The sequence below is a fragment of the Sinohyriopsis cumingii genome, chromosome 11, assembly GCF_028554795.1.
Source record: "Sinohyriopsis cumingii isolate HCF-2022 chromosome 11, ASM2855479v2, whole genome shotgun sequence".
Classification (NCBI taxonomy): domain Eukaryota; kingdom Metazoa; phylum Mollusca; class Bivalvia; order Unionida; family Unionidae; genus Sinohyriopsis; species Sinohyriopsis cumingii.
The window spans coordinates 54,794,677-54,811,180 of record NC_142971.1 but is presented as its reverse complement, the minus strand read 5'-3'; the positions used below and the strand labels follow the sequence as shown (position 1 = coordinate 54,811,180).

General features: G+C 34.4%; 1 protein-coding gene across 2 annotated transcripts in view; it reads right to left on the bottom strand.

The window, feature by feature from the left end:
* The window catches only part of LOC149788479 (uncharacterized), a 77,914-nt gene extending 64,867 nt beyond the window's left edge, over positions 1–13,047 (bottom strand). For both annotated transcript variants that reach the window (XR_016424154.1, XM_089974466.1), the window contains exon 1: positions 12,913–13,047. The gene's annotated coding sequence lies outside the window, so the exon portion shown is untranslated. The remainder of the gene's footprint in view (positions 1–12,912) is intronic.
* Between the last annotated feature and the right edge of the window lie 3,457 nt (positions 13,048–16,504).

Here is a 16,504-nt window from a genome sequence, read left to right as displayed (position 1 = left end):
GCGAATGGAGTAGAGACGTCAAAAGATGCTTGCATGAGGTAAAGGGTTATATTAAATGAAAGTCTCATACCTTTCATAAAAACCAGAAAGAACATATAATTCTAAACATATTAATTTCGAGAACAACTACAAGAAACTTGGCCAGTCTCATCAAGCAGAGTAGTCTGGTTCCCTGCTTCATATGCCTCCTGCATGAGAGAGCACATGTCAACATGGTAGTCATGTGATACAACAAAACTCCAGAAGTAGGTCTTGAAATAAATATAGAAAATTTGTGCTCTTTCATTTTTTTTATTTTTACTGCAACCAGTATTTTCATTTCCTATTTCTTCTACAACATTTGAAAAGTGGTTGTGCAACTAGAATTCGAAATCGCTAGTACCAGCTCAAATTTCATTAACACAATACTTTTTTTTATTCTTTTGGCGCATTAAAGAGATAATGATTTTAATATTCTCAATTTCTGAGAAAATACATAATTTTCATAGAGATTTTATGCAGGAATAACTGGCACATAGAGATATCCTCAAGGATGATAAGAAGTTTCATTATTACTTCCAATGAAATCACGACATCAATACTGTACTAAAATGAACAGTACAAAAATTAGACGTAGACGATTGTCTAACAAAATAAATGTTGCCTGTTTTTGTAAAAAAGGAATCTTGTTTGGCAGTGTATCAACAGTTAGTCTAGTTCCCTGCACTGTGGACTCAGCGTTTGGCAGGATAATATTCAACACCACTACAGGAACCAGACTCATAAAGAAAACAAAAAGCAGTGACATATTACACAGATTTTGTGCGTACATGTGATGGTTGTTGAAACCAGTTGGAACAATCTTAAATATATTGGACATTTTGAAAATAAATGTTATTTAAACAGAATAATGAACAACTTCATTAGAAAAAGCACGTTATTACAAATTATAATTGTGATTGTAAAATGAGGATTCAGTCAATAAATAGCCCACTTCCCTAATGCCACTTTCCTACCCCCTTAGTTTTCTCAATGTCAAAGCGATTTTTTTCCCCCAATTTTTGGAGGTCCCTCAGTAATTCGTGCCTTGCTTATAGTGCAGTCTATGTTTGTGGACCCTGTTGTGCATGAGTTATCGAGGAAGAGTTGTATGTGTGTATGTATATGTATGTGTGTGTATATATATATATATATATATATATATATATATATATATATATATATATATATATATATATAGTTGGCCTTCTAGTTTCATCTTGCTTCATAATAAAATAACTTTTCATTTTGATATATCTCATCAGTAACGTCAAACAATGAATTTATTGCTCACCACAGTTGTGGTTATTCACCAGCCAGGCTTCTATTTGTTTACTCTCTGTGATCATAATTGATAAAGAAAAGCAATGACATCTGCAGGGTACACAACATCAACTTATTTTAACAATAACTTTTGTAACTCATGATAGCGAAAAGATTGCGATTTCACTCACAGTGAATGTATTTTCAAATACTGACTTTTATTTGCCAAATACTGTCATATATGTAATCTTGTTTATTTTCCACCTTGCACTGTATCATGAATGAAGGTGTCTTCAAGTAATCAGTTGATATTTCGATATTCTTGGACCCAGCCTGATAATGCATTTAAACCTTTGAGTACTACTAAACACAATATGTTTCATGTCAATGAACAATGTAGAGTGTAATCTAAACCTATACACACTATAGTATGGACGCATACACAACGCAGAGTTCACAGAATTTTTTTAATATAAATAATAAATTACTGATGATGAAAAAAGAGGAATCAATGATAACAATACAAGGTTAGTTTCTTGCATTCTATTTTATCATAACATTCATTGGGGAAGGGTATAAATTAGACACAAATTTATTTCGCTTCTCAAATCTTGGGACATATGACCTAGATGAGAAAGTTTCACCACAAGTTCTGGGGCAACAAAAAAAATCATTTATTTTATCATGTTCCAGGGTATATGGTAAATATTGGTAATAAATTTACTATACCCCTCCAGAAAACTAAATCAGAATACCTCAACAGTTTATGCAATAGTCCAACAGATCTCCATCATAAAGGTGCTTGTATTCAAACAATACTCCCCATACTGTAACTAGCTTATCAGTATAATCTGTGAGGAAAAGTTCATATTTAAAATATGTTTTCTTGAAAATGTTTTTTTTTTAAAGCTGCTATTAATAGCAAATATTGTTGTTGTTGTTGTGGGGTTTAATGCCATTTTCAACACACGATAGGCTATACATGGCTGCAAGTATTAATGGTGGAGGAAGAACTCGGAAGAACCCCAGAAAGAACCACCGACCCAGGAGAAGCTACTGGTAAGCTTTCTCACATACCCACATTGGCTGAATCTGAGACTTGAACCGGCGCAGAGGTGAGATGGCAGTGATCCATAACGAGAGCGCTTTAGACCACTTGGCCACTCGGGGCCCCTTAATAGCAAATAAAGAACATACTTGTATGCTATTCTTATGCAGCAGTCATCTTTTTATGAATATTCACAATTTATTAAGTGTAATTTAAGGTGTTAATAAAAATGACAAAACCACTTTTAGTCCTTTATTTTTTTAGTGTACTAAAAAAACACAATGATTATGCCAAAGTATAACAGCATATACGAAATAAGTTAACACTGGTTAACAAAGATGACCATTATTGATCATGGCCATTTCACATCAGTCTGCATGCATTAAATTCTCAAGCTCAGCTAGTGTGGGTATGTGAGCTTCCAGTGGCATGGTGGTACTTCCTGGGTTCTTCATCACCACTTACACTGGCTGACAGGTATAGCCCATCTTGTGTTGAAACACTGTGTTAAACCCCAAAACAACAATAACATTTTAACTTGTATCTTTGTGATATAATTTGTCTAAAGATCAGCAAAGTTTCACCTTTGCCTGCCCAATAGACCTGTGGCACAATATGGCTTCCATAACTGCGTAGTTCTGTACCAAAAATGAACTCTTCAATAACTTAAGAGCCAACATGGCTGATTACATATACAGAGACAACTTTTGTGTGCAAACGACTTTGGTAACGTGTGCTACATTATGAGAGTATTATAACTCTATGGTCTTAAGTAACATAAAAGAGTGAAAACCAAAACATTTTGTAAAACTTGACAAATAATTTATTTCCCATGAATACAAAGTGAAATATGTAGAAAAGAACTTTTCATATTGCAAATTTAATCCAAAATAATCCTAGAATTTCTAACACACATCCTAATGGCTCAAGTTCTGAACAAACTTGAATGGTATTCCAAAATAAATCACTGGAAGCACTGATGTGCCTGTAATGACCTTGTCATAGTGATGTGCCAATAGTCTTTTGCTGAATCACAAAAATACAACACAAGAATATATCTTTATTTGAATTTCACAACAAATCCAAATCAATACTGCCCAAAATGTTATTTCTGAGCACTTTGTTATTCCAAAGAAGAACAACATGAATGAAAAACTGAATAAATTCCAACCCAAATGAAATACTGGACACAACAATAAAAGAAGTGACTCTGCTCAGATCTTACAGCAGGAATGAATAATTTCTAGAAACAAGATTATATAGTCCTCCACTTTACTTTAGGAACCATTTGGTATTTTCTATTAAAAAGAAGGAAAAATCACTATCCAATGGAAAATTCATTCCGGAAGGTTCCAAGTGTTTACAAGATAAAATCTTAGTTATAACTAGAATGTCTGTTATAATAAAAAATGCAGTTAACAGGTAGACACATTTCATGGGGAATTTCCAATATTCTGGACTCTGCGAGTTAAACATGTTTATGCAACCAAAATCAAAGATTCAGGTCTGGTAGAAAATGAACTTGATTTTGGGCAAGGTCAAGTCCAAAATACAATTATCCATAGCATATAATGAATAAAATAAATTAAAAATACTAACAATGCAAATTAAATATACATAACAAGCCAACATCACAATTCACTTATCTAGTCTTAGATATCATTTCCATTCATGCGCTGAATGAACAATAACAGCACTGTCTTAGCATTCATCCCAATAAAAAAAATATAAAAAGCAAATTATGTAACCAAACTATCATTTTCTTTTGATAGCATTTTTTAAAAATAGTTTATGTGTTTTGTTTGTTTGCCTCTGGTGAAATCTAGGTATCCAAAATACCTCAACTTCTTGATGCAGAGAATGTGAAGCAGCACATGTCAACGGACATCACTCATTTCACCTAGATTCACAAGTGATCAGAAACAATTCACCATTATTTTTCACTTGGTTTTAATATTTCTTTTAACACATTAACACCTGGAGGTTTTGACATTTTTGCCTGAAAATCGAGTAGGAAACACATTTTAAAAGCTATTTCTGATCAGATCTGAAAAAACAGAATCCTTGACGATTTTTCAATAACATACTGCCTAGTTGTGCTAGAAACATCGTTTTTCATTGGCTATTTGACTCGCGCATGATCAGAAGGGTAAAAATGAGTTTTTTAAAATCTGTATTTTGTAGTGCAACTAGATATTCCAGATTATCTGGTATCATTGTAGAGCTACATCTGTCTACCTTTCTATAATACCATCCACGTTAGTGTATCATGCATAACCATGACGCTACAGAGCTCGGCAGTAGGCTACTACCTCCTGCCCTGTTATGTTGTCGCTAGAAGTTACAGGGCTCAAATTTAAAACAAATTTCTTTTTAGCCAGAAGGACTAATATATTGAGAAATTTGCTAGTCCTGCCAAATCTTTACTGGTCCTGTTCACAAAACAATGTCACAAAGCTTTCACGTACGTTTAGCAATTCAATTTTAAAGTTCGAACAACCCGCAACAAAACTGGATGTTTTATGTGTGTTTGAGTACACCAGTTACACCATATAACGTTCCTTTCCTCATCATAATTCAGCCATTCCCCATCTTTTGTCCATTACGCTTTTCCCTATCATAAGAATTATTCTTCATCATTCTCATTCAACTTTTGCTTTTTTCCCGGTGGCTGAACACCTATCAAATTGCCAAATTTTGCCTGTCTTATAAGGAACGAACTGTGCCTTGTTTTTAAATACAAAATGTTATACTGCATAGCTGACGTGAATTATTTAAACCAAGAAAAGGAATGGCACAGTGTCCTTTATATGAGAAAGTCAGAGCAAGAAACATGTTTCAAAACACTTGTCTTTGCCACCTCCCACAATTAAATGGCCTTTCCCTAACAAAGACTTAACTTCAGCGGACGTTCTGCATCATCAAACCAGTGGCTATTTTAAACACTTATAAAATATTAGCATCAGAAGATAGTGTTAGTTTCAGCTTGGAAAAGGTGTGTTCCCATCAAACGAAAAAGCCATCTGACACTTGACGCGTTGTATTTAACAGCTCCAATTACAGTATCATAAGTTGTAAGTTTGTTAATTGTTCCCAATTAATCAAACCTCAATGTATTGTTGAAATTTATAAGGCGAAAAAAATTAAAATCTAAGAGTTAGACACCCATGCTCAGAAAGTTTATTTCCCAACAAATGTATGGCATTCTGCTCAGATATCTCCACGTCAATTATTTGTTCATTCTTGTAAGGTAAAAATATAAAAACTATTCTTATCATTATGATTGTGACTGTTTGGGTAGCGAGCCCCAAAAAAGGAAAAGAACCTTAAACAAAAAAACATCCAAACTATACCTCTCCCTTGATAACTCATGCACAACGGGGTCCACAAACATAGACCGCACTATAAACAAGGCGCGAGTTACTGAGGGACCTCCAAAAATTGAAAAAAAATCGCGTTGACATCGAGAAAACTGTAGGGGTGGGGGCGATGTTAGGGAACTGGGCTGTTTAATGTCTGAATCCTCATTTTACAATCACGTCGATCATAATTTTTAATAATACGCTTTTTCTAATTAAGTTGTTTGTTATTCTGTTAAAATAACTTCCCCCCCCCAAATATCCAACATATGAAAGATCATTCCAACTGGTTTGAACGACCATCAGGTGTACGCGAAAAATCTGTGTATTACGTCACTGCTTTTTGTTTTCTTGATGAGTCTAGTTCCCGTAATGGTGTTTAATAGTATCTTGCCAAATTGGTAGTCCATAATTTGGGAACCAGAGTAACAAATTTTTTATTGTTCACGAAGTACAATGTTAATGTCGTGATTTCAGTGGAAGTAATAATGAAATTTCTTATCATCTCTGAGGATATCTCTAAATGCCAGTTCAAGAATTCTCTGAATCTCGCTTGCCCACAATTGTCCGTATTGGTGAAATCAAGCTCGATATTTTACGAAGTATTCATTTTGCTTGGCTGCCTTGTTATCTTTGATCACAGTTATGAAAGAGTCGGTTAATTTAAGGCAGTTTCTGTTACATACGCAATAACGTTTATTACAGTGTTTGATTGATCAAATGAAGTGAGTTCACCGGACATATGACCAAGGCCGCTAGATTTTAAGTTATTCTGATTTTTGTGCCTTTTAACTTTTCTTTTATTCTACCTCCTTTTTTTAATTCAAAAGACATAATTAACATGATAATACAAAGGAGGCCAGTTTTTAATTCATTGCAACAATACAACAAATACTCCGCAATTCAATTATCAAAACAAGGTCAGCACTTAATTAGGTTGTCAGAGAAACGCTCACGGACATAGCTGTTACAGTATATTGATGCATTTTACGTTTAATTACAAGTGGACACATTGCATTTATGATGATTACACTTAAAAAGAAATAAATGATGGAACTAGAACACAAATTTCAATTGATAAAAAATTTATTTAATTTGTAGTTATTTATTAAAGTACTGCCTCCACTCGGCTAAGTGACATTTTCATTGATTAAAATTTCCTTACATATCGTTAATTGAGGGGTACTAGGAATGTTGTTTGGAAAGAAAATGTAAAAAATTGTAGAAGCTATTTTTAAATTTGATATTTCATTGTGTTGATTAAAATTTCCTGGTCCTATCTACTGTTTTCAACGATAAAACGAGTGTTAAATCAAAGTTTCCGTTACCAATTTTGATCTTGATTTTCTTCAAGTTCAACAAATAGGGATAAATATTTGGGGTATTTTTGGGTTTAAAAAATGTGATCCACGCCCGACACCGCGTTATATGCAGGTTTGCGAGTTATCAGGGCGCGAGTTATCGAGGGAATGGTGTAATTTCTTTGAATAGTTTTCACAGTGTTCTTTTGTGTGGTATACTGCTTTGAAGTTTGTTAATGTGGTCGAGTGAATAGTGTGATACCACGTCATTTTTTCATTTAATTCATTATCAGATTAATTAGGATCAATTACCAAACTTCCGTTGTTAATGACGGGACCATAATTTGCGCTGTTAAGTGAAATGCACAAAATTGAATTGATTCTTGTTATAGAAACACACCTTTCCAAGGCAGAAATTGACTTCATCTTCTCATGCTAATATTTTATGACTATGTTTACAATGGCCACTGCTTTGATTCTACAGAACATCTGCCAAGTCAAGTCTTTATTAGGGAATGGCGTAAACAAACGCTGACCGTTGAAAACTGAAACTTAATAGCCCATCAGACTATTAACATTATGAAAGTTACTAGTCCGACAGGGGGCCCCGAGTGGCCGAGTGATCTAAAGCGCTCACCGTTCCGGATCACTGCCATCTCACCTCTGTCTGCGTGGGTTCGAGTCCAAGGCTCGGCTAGCGTGGGTACATGGGAAAGCCTGCCAGTAGCTTCTCGTGGGTCGGTGGTTCTTCCCTGGGTTTTCCAGGGTTCTTCCTCCACCAGTTATACTGGCCGCCATGTATAGCCTGTCTTGTGCTGAAAAATGGCGTTAAACCCTAGAACAACAACAACAACAACAAGTCCGACAGGAAATCTGCTAGCCTCGAACTAGCAGTCTACCGCTAATTTCTAGCCCTGGCTTAATGTGTTAATACTATAAAAGCTAAAGAATTTGTACATTAAATGTACCTGATATGCCCATAAGTCCAACAGGCCAGACGGACCTCCAACATTACTTATTTTTTGTCCTGGTCTGCCACGAAATTGGTTAGCATTGGAACGGCAGGCTGGCAACAATTTTGCACACTGGTTACAGTAGTTGTTAACACCTAGTACATAGCTGCCAACCTTCCAGGCTCACAATTTGTGAAAATAGGGATAAAAAGTCGTGAATTTGGACAAGAATTCGTGAAAAATACCATGACAATAACTTCATCCACTCCGACCGTCAATACTACACTATATCAAGTTCACAATATAAAACTAAAACACTACATATATGCAGAAATATTTATTTATCAAGACATGATACTGTGGCAGACTTGAACTTCCTCAACTGCTTGATCGTAAATTTGTTTTCTAAACAGTTCAGACTTCTTGCCGGCTGGTTGATCTTGGTGACTAAAATTGCTGACAAATTTTCTGCAGCTAAGGAGGCCCTAAAGTCTTATTTTTCCTCACAAGAGAAAATACACTTTCGCTTGCACTGTTGCTGTGAGGAATGCACAGGAGCTGCAGCACTTTTGGTCCTTCCACACGAAAATTTGGAATCGATTTTCGAGTCCGGCAACATTTGTCAGAACAAATGTTTAGCATGGTCTCCAGCTGATAAAGGTAGATTGTGTTCGACAAGAAAACTCACAAATAATGTTTCAGTGTTGGTAGCCTGCATTTCTTCCGCCAATTGTTTAAAATATTCCGGAGCTGAAATCTGCGAATTCTTAATTTTCCCAACTTCTACGTGTTTTTTGCAACCGACGTGCTTCCTCACATCGTCTCTGCGATGGCGCACTGAGTGCAAAAAGCATGATGAATATCAATGTTTAATGGCAGAATGCATGGCCAATTTTGATATATTCCAATTAAACTTCACTTTTTGAGTAATAAAGTTCTTTTTTCTTAGTGGTGAAGACATTTTCAAAATCGTACATGCGATACTGAACCGTAACTCAAATCATTGTTGGTGACGCATGCGCGGAGCAAAATTCCGGTTAGGCCCCCGTTTCTCTCAAATGCATTTGTAAAACTACTCTTATACATACAGATTAAAATAGGCTAAAATGCTTGCTACCGGGCCAACTGTACTAACCGGCTGTAGTTCTACAAATATCGCGACAAGCAGTACCGGACTGGTTCGGCAACTGTGAATATCACGACTAGTGCTTAACGGGAAATCGGTTATTTTATTAAAGATTTAAAATAATTGAGGATTGGAGAATTCGTGAATTTTTGGCTTGCGGCGTGAATCCGTGAATCGCTGAAAAAGTCGTGAAATTCACACCAAATTCGTGAGGGTTGGCAGCTATGCTAGTACCTTAATAGCAACAGCAGAACCTCCAACAAAATTAAAACAAATTCTAACACTGCAGAAAAGAATTATTGAACTGAAAAAGTGAAAATGGGGAGACCACTTGCAAAAAATCAGCATAAACTTTGGTAAACAAAGTTCAGTGTATTATAAAGGACAATGAGTCCATTAGAAAGGATATCATATAATAAATGTACATGAGACATATAAATGTAAATGTGATTCATGTTTAATTACGTGCATATTTATTTCTATATCATATTTTTCTCTCACAAGAATGCATGCAATATTTTAACATAATTATGAGTAAAAAATATAATATATGGACGATGACCGTGGCTACTTTTTCTTCTTGGTTAGCATTTGCCGAATTTCAACCTTGAAAACGTCTTTTTGTACAAACTTCTTATGACAGACCACCCATCTTAAGACCACTTTTTGTTGGCAGAAATGCAAGTCTCTAAAGACAGGTTTTATAGTATGTGTATTGTTATGACTCTACGGTTGTAAAGTACTTAAATGAAAGAAGCACAGCCAACAAGTTTTGCAAAACTTAATCTAATTATCAAAAGAATAAATAAAAATGTGAGAGAAACTTACAGTATGATGAAATGAATCTAAAATAATCCTGCCAAAGTTCTATGAAAGTCCAAAAAAGATTGAAAAGTTCTGTATAAATTTCAAAACCAGAATGTACTGATCAAGCAAAAATAATCAAGATGGCGTCGTATAGAACTCCTCTGAATAATTCACAAACATTCCAGAATACAGTATTTACCATATTTGCTGGGACACCAGAAATTAATTTTAAAGTAATTCTATGTTAATTGTATATTCTGGGACACATAGGATTTTTTTCGAGTTGTATGTTATGGGACATGACTAAATCATTCGAAAATTACATGTCAGAAATGCACTCAAACTTAAATTTTAGTTTTAAAAAAGATATAATTGTGTATTTAAAATAAAACTCTTTAATCCAATGCAACATCATCTCATCAACCCAACCCTTCTCCTACACATGTATGATACATCCTTTCGGCAAAGGAACATTTTTTTTAGCTTTCTCAAACTGGAAATTACCACTGACTGCAAGAAATCTCTTTGAAGTGGAAACTACAAGGACTAAAGTCAAAAATTATTTAAAAAATCCGCACCAGTCGTGCTAATTCCCCCACTTTTAAAATCCATCTTATGAACAGTCTGTTGGCTTCCGTGGTCAACTTGCTTCGTAATAAAACAACCTTTTATTTTTAATATCCTTTTGGTAAGTTGAAACAACAAGTTTACTGCTCACTAACCGTGTATTTATTCATCACCCAGGCTTCCTATGTCAGAAGAGATCATGGGGGTGATCTCTATTATGATTTTTTTTCGGTCAGATTGTGTTTTTTTTTTCCTCAACATCAAGCTCGCGTCAAGCTACTTGTGCAAGAAAGATGACGACATACACCCTGATCCCCCCCAAACAAAGAAAACAGTTATGTAATTCTCCATGTTCTTTGCACAGCTGACAAAATGTTCTTCTCAGTCAAAAACTGGCTAATACTGCACGCTAGGATAAAATAGTGAACTGTATACAGTAGCAACAGGGGATGCAGCTAGAGAGAACTGGCGATCAAGATTAACTTTTTCTAAAAATGTTAACATTATTACACCCAGTACTTTCTCCGCTTTAATATGTAAAAAGCAGACATTATTACATCAGAATGTATTCATGGTTGAAAGGTCAAATGTCTATATTTAGAGGCCATTTCTACAACTTATTCTGTAGAAAAAAACGCAAACCGAATTTTTCAAAACGCTGAAAAACTAAACAAACAAACATATACACTCACAAACGTCTACTTTTTAAATACTTTGGAGTTCTTCGTGCGAGAATAATGGGTACAATGTGTGCGAATATTTGCAGAAAACCTACGAAATATGTCTTTTTCAAAGGTCACCCATACCAGAAAGAACGGTAACTCTTCCCAGCACATGGGTGTGTACAACAATACAACATAATTTGGGTTCAAAAACACACGAAAACTTGATTTTATGAAAAGGCAGATGTTTATAGCAAGGAATTGGATTATATAGACGTAATGTCATTCATTATACCAAACTTATTACAAAATATTTGTACAACTTTTGTTGTGTAATATATTTTTGAGGTTAGAGACTCGAATGGAGTATCACTCACCGACTCAGTGATACTAGACGTATTGATAATATGTATGTGATTGTGACCACCAAGATATTATCAATGTCAGGTCATCTGTTCTAGGTACGATTCTTATCTAGAGACATGTATTAAAATTAAAATGTTCATGTTTAATTTTATGTTCACAACACGTTTATATATAAGCATATGTAAAAAAAATATGCAACTTTCAGCATAAAAAAACATGAGGTCAAGAATTGTTTTTTTGTGTGCCAAAGACCAATATTAAAAATGGTGGATGGTACGTGTTTAAATGCTTCCTGTGAATTAATTTGAAAAGATATCATAAAGATGGGTTCATTTGTTAAATCTGCACATTCAAATTAAGCAGAAAACATTCCATTTTAAAGCAATATATAATTTCAACTTATGTATGACTCAAAAATATAGTATTTCATGCAAAAATGTTGGGTGGGGGGGTTGATAAAAAGGCATGGGGGGGATGGCTTCTGAATTACCTGGAACATAGAAAAAGTGAATTTATTCTTAAAGCTGACTGTTCAAAAAACATTTCTATATTAAATATATGTAAGAAATATGCAAATTTCAGCTTGAAATAACATGAAGTAAAAAACTTTCAAAAATTGTCAAAGACCATTATTAAAAATGGTGGACGGTACATGTTTGAATGCTTCCTGTGAAGTTACTTGAAAAGATATCATTAAGATGGGTTCATTTTTTTTAAATCTGCACACTCTAATTATGCAGAAAACAATCCATTTTTATATATTCTATAATTATTTTAAAAAATCATCCCCTGTTGCTAATTACAGGTCAAGATATTCCATGTACACATTGTAAGCAAACAATATAAAGACTGGCTATAAGACCAATGATCAGGCCTCAAATGGTTTAAATGTAAGTTCAGATATATATTTTTTAAAATTTGAAGCACTTAATAACAATCAAGCAGATGCCCACTGTTTGACGTCTAGCTCTTAAACACTTCTGGCCCTTGAATGCTGCCACATGATGTACACCAAAGTAACCAGAAGTTATTATAATGACAATTGTTACCATATAGTTTAACATTTAAAAAGTTCAATCTGAAAATTCGGTCGTTCTTCGATATAATCGACAACATATTATTTCCAACCAAAACTTTATAAAAAAATAAATCATGGCTCCTTGTGACCTACTTTTCTTAAAGGCCGGAAGTAGACTTTTCACTATTTTTCCTGCTAAATACGACTCTTAAACCCTTTTCTGTAAAGCACTGATAACAACTAAAACTAATGCTCTGCAATTCGACGCTTTTAACAAATATGACTCTCAATCTACGACTGGGGAAGCAAGTACTGCGCGCCATGGCTGCTGGCATTTCAACCAAAGTCGCGCCAATCACTCAAACGATTACAAATGAGCGATAAATCGAAACAAACTCAGCTACAAACTCTATCAACAACTTACCATGTCGAATTAAGTGTCCAAGTCCATAAAGATGCGACTATATGATGACCTACAACATACCACATTGACTAACTGTGCATTAAATATCCATGTTTCGCGCACTGTGTCTAATCCAATATGGCGTCCTAATCTGCGTTGCTTTGTGACGTCACAAGGCATGGCAAGCGAATTTTACATCAAAGCCTTCGCACGCGTCATGACCATGACGTACTTCTTTCAGTTGCTTATGCAAATTATACTTCTTTTTTTAAAAAAAATCAATGTATATAAAATATTCACTAATTAGGAGATTATATCATAAAATGAACAAGGATACATGGATTTAATAAGCGAAGAATTAGCTTGTCGTACATCCGGTAATTGCTGGACTGAGATATAACATTTTTCGGGACTCATTGGCTGCAAAATTACAAATTCTGAGAGCTTTTGCAATTTAAATATTAATATCCTACAAAATGAATCCAGGACATCTATCAACATCACAAAAACCATACCTCTAGACAATTGCGATGTACAGTTTGAGACCAAAAATATGTTCACACCTCCATGTTATCCTTCACTGGTGACTCAAACTATATATATATATATATATATATATATATATATATATATATATATATATATATATATATATATATATATATAATGCTAATATATTAATAGTAGTATATACACATAAATACATACAGGTATTTGGAAGTATATATATATATATATATATATATATATATATATATATATATATATATATATATATATATATATATATATATATATATATATATATATCCGCTTCTAATAAATTTAATTATTAAGAGTTTTACGAAGTTAGCAACCTAAGCAACAAAGAACTATCTTAACATAATCTGAGTTTGTTTGGCTGCAAAGCATGTGATTTCTTCCTTCGATCTCACGTGCCTATTGCTACCTTTTGCATATCCTTTAGAAAACGCGTGGCGTCTTGAGGTTTTGTGGTATTGCATATATTTTCAATTTACTCGTTTTTTAAATCAGAAATAATAGAATTATGTACAAATATTAGAACATTTTATATTAAAACATCAAGTTTGTGTTATAAAATCTTTATTTAACATGTGACTTTTTAACATTTGAAAGTTCAGCCAAACGTTAGATAAAAAATGTAGTGGTGTGTTCTGTGAGATGAAATATTCACCATATGCAATGATTTATCCTAATGGAAAAGAAGAAAAAAAAAACGTCAAACTATCAAATGAGCGGTCAAAAATAGTGTCAGCAGGTACTTAATTGCAGCCATCGTTTGATCTGGTTCCAATCAGTCGGATTGGACCGATGCCATATTTCGTCATACCACTGATTCAATATGTCTGACGACTGCGTTGGAAACTGCAGAGAAAAAGACAAAATAAAGTATATTGAACAGTGCAGTGATTGTTTATACGCCAACTTGATATTCACCACAATAAACAACCGCGATGAATATACATATATGCATTGATTTGCAGTCAATAAAATATATAAATAATTCATGTCTTTTTACACTTTGTGTCAGGTGGGTTTTTTATTTTAGTTTCTTTGCTTTCTTTGTGGGTTTTTTTTTAAATTTTTGTTTGGTGTTGCTTTTTTGTAAATTGTTACTTCCCCTTGCAAATAGAATGGCTTGAAACCTTTGTAACTGCACCATTACCAGTGTGTGTGTGTGTGTGTGTGTGAGAGAGAGAGAGATTTAAATTTTAAAAAAATGTATGCCGAATTTTCCTCATACTTCTCATGCACATTACTTATTTATTCCGTCACTTTTTCTCAAGTCCTACGTCAGCCCGAAAAAAGTGACGTCATAGCACGTAGAAGGTAATAAATTCCCAGACTGCGTTATAAAGCGTTCTTGAGCGATTGGTATAAATTGATTTATCGGGATTTAAATTAAAGTTAGGATATAAAAGCACCTATTAATAAGCTTTACATACTGTTCCATGGGTAGACCCACCGTGACAAAGATGATACATTTCTTTTGGACTAGAATTTTGTTCTTTTGCTTTCTGACCACCTCCTCGTCTGTTTAGAACTGGCTTCGTATCTGTGTAGATCAATATTAATATGGACATAAAATAAGTAGGTCAACGTATGCCATATCATTAAGCACAAAATCTGAATTCAGTCTAAAATATTTTGATTTTATATAATTTTGCCCCAGGTAAGGTCAGAAACACAAACCTTTTTGCATGAACAACTCTGGACCAGATAAAGCCATTTTAAGCATGATTTTGTAGTTTTCTTTTAAATTTTGACATTCTGGGTCCGAATTTAATTGTGAATTGTCAGAGAGTTTCGAGACTGTTCATTCGAAGGCCACCTGCCGGGCTATAAAAAAACAAACAAACAACAAACTAAGAAGCAATTTGAGTGTATCCGATACAAATTGTGAGAAAGCTTGCCAGTAGCTTCTCGTGGGTCGGTGGTTCTTTCCGGGGTTTTCTCGGGTTCTTCCTCCACCATTAATACTGGCCGCCATATATAGCCTATCGTGTGCTGAAAAATGGCGTTAAACCCTACAACAACAACAAATTGCTCAAAATAATATGCACCGTCCCACTACCAACTCACCTACTGGCAGCCTGCAAATATAACTAAACAGTTAAAATACATATTTTTTTAAAATATAATTTGGTCGGGCAACGCCGCCGTCTTTGTTTACTTAAACGCAACATTTGCTCGTCTGACTGATTCAAACAAACCCAGACTTTTTTTTTTTTATATAACAGATCAGACCGGTTAGTAGAACTTCTAAATTATCTCACAACCATGTGCGAACTATGGTTATAAAGGTCATTTGACCCAGGGTAAGGAATACTGAGTAGCGGACTTCTTCGGCCACGGTTAACAAGGATGGGCCCTACTTTGTTCCAAATGACATTGTTGCTCATATCTGCTCTCTGTCTGCATGCTCCATATAATCACGTAATACAAAATGACCTTGATAAAGAAAACAAAACAAACAAAAAACAAGTCTAATACTCCAGGCAAGATCGTGTGATCAATCACACGTTCCCCGATCAAACTGAGAAAGCAAGTTCAGCAGCGTGTAGCACTGTTGATTATCACAAGATAATCAGTGTGTCATTGGTGATACTAGTTTGGCGTAACTATATGTAAAATGGTCTTTCGTATAAATATTTTTCGATAATGTTAAAAATTGAAAAAAATAACTCATACGCAACCAGTAGCGTATTAACGGGGGTGGGGCAGATGGGGCAGTTGTCGTGGGGCGTACAAAACTCCTTTGGGACATCATCGTCGTCGAGGGCGCCATTTAACCTTAGTACGCTAATGTACACGACGACAATAACACTGCAACGTAGACAAAAACAATTTTAAGTGCTATAAACATATATATATATTTGGGGTACGTAAATTGATCGCCAAGTTTTACGGAAAACCGATTTTCAGTAAATTTTTATAGTAATACAAGTATTGCCATTATTATTAATGTCTGTGTAGATCAACATTAATATGGACATAAAATAATTAAGTCAACTTATGCCGTATCATTAAACTTGATTTGATTTAACAAGTCATTTGTCCGATCGTATTACGACATACAGTCGTATTTGTC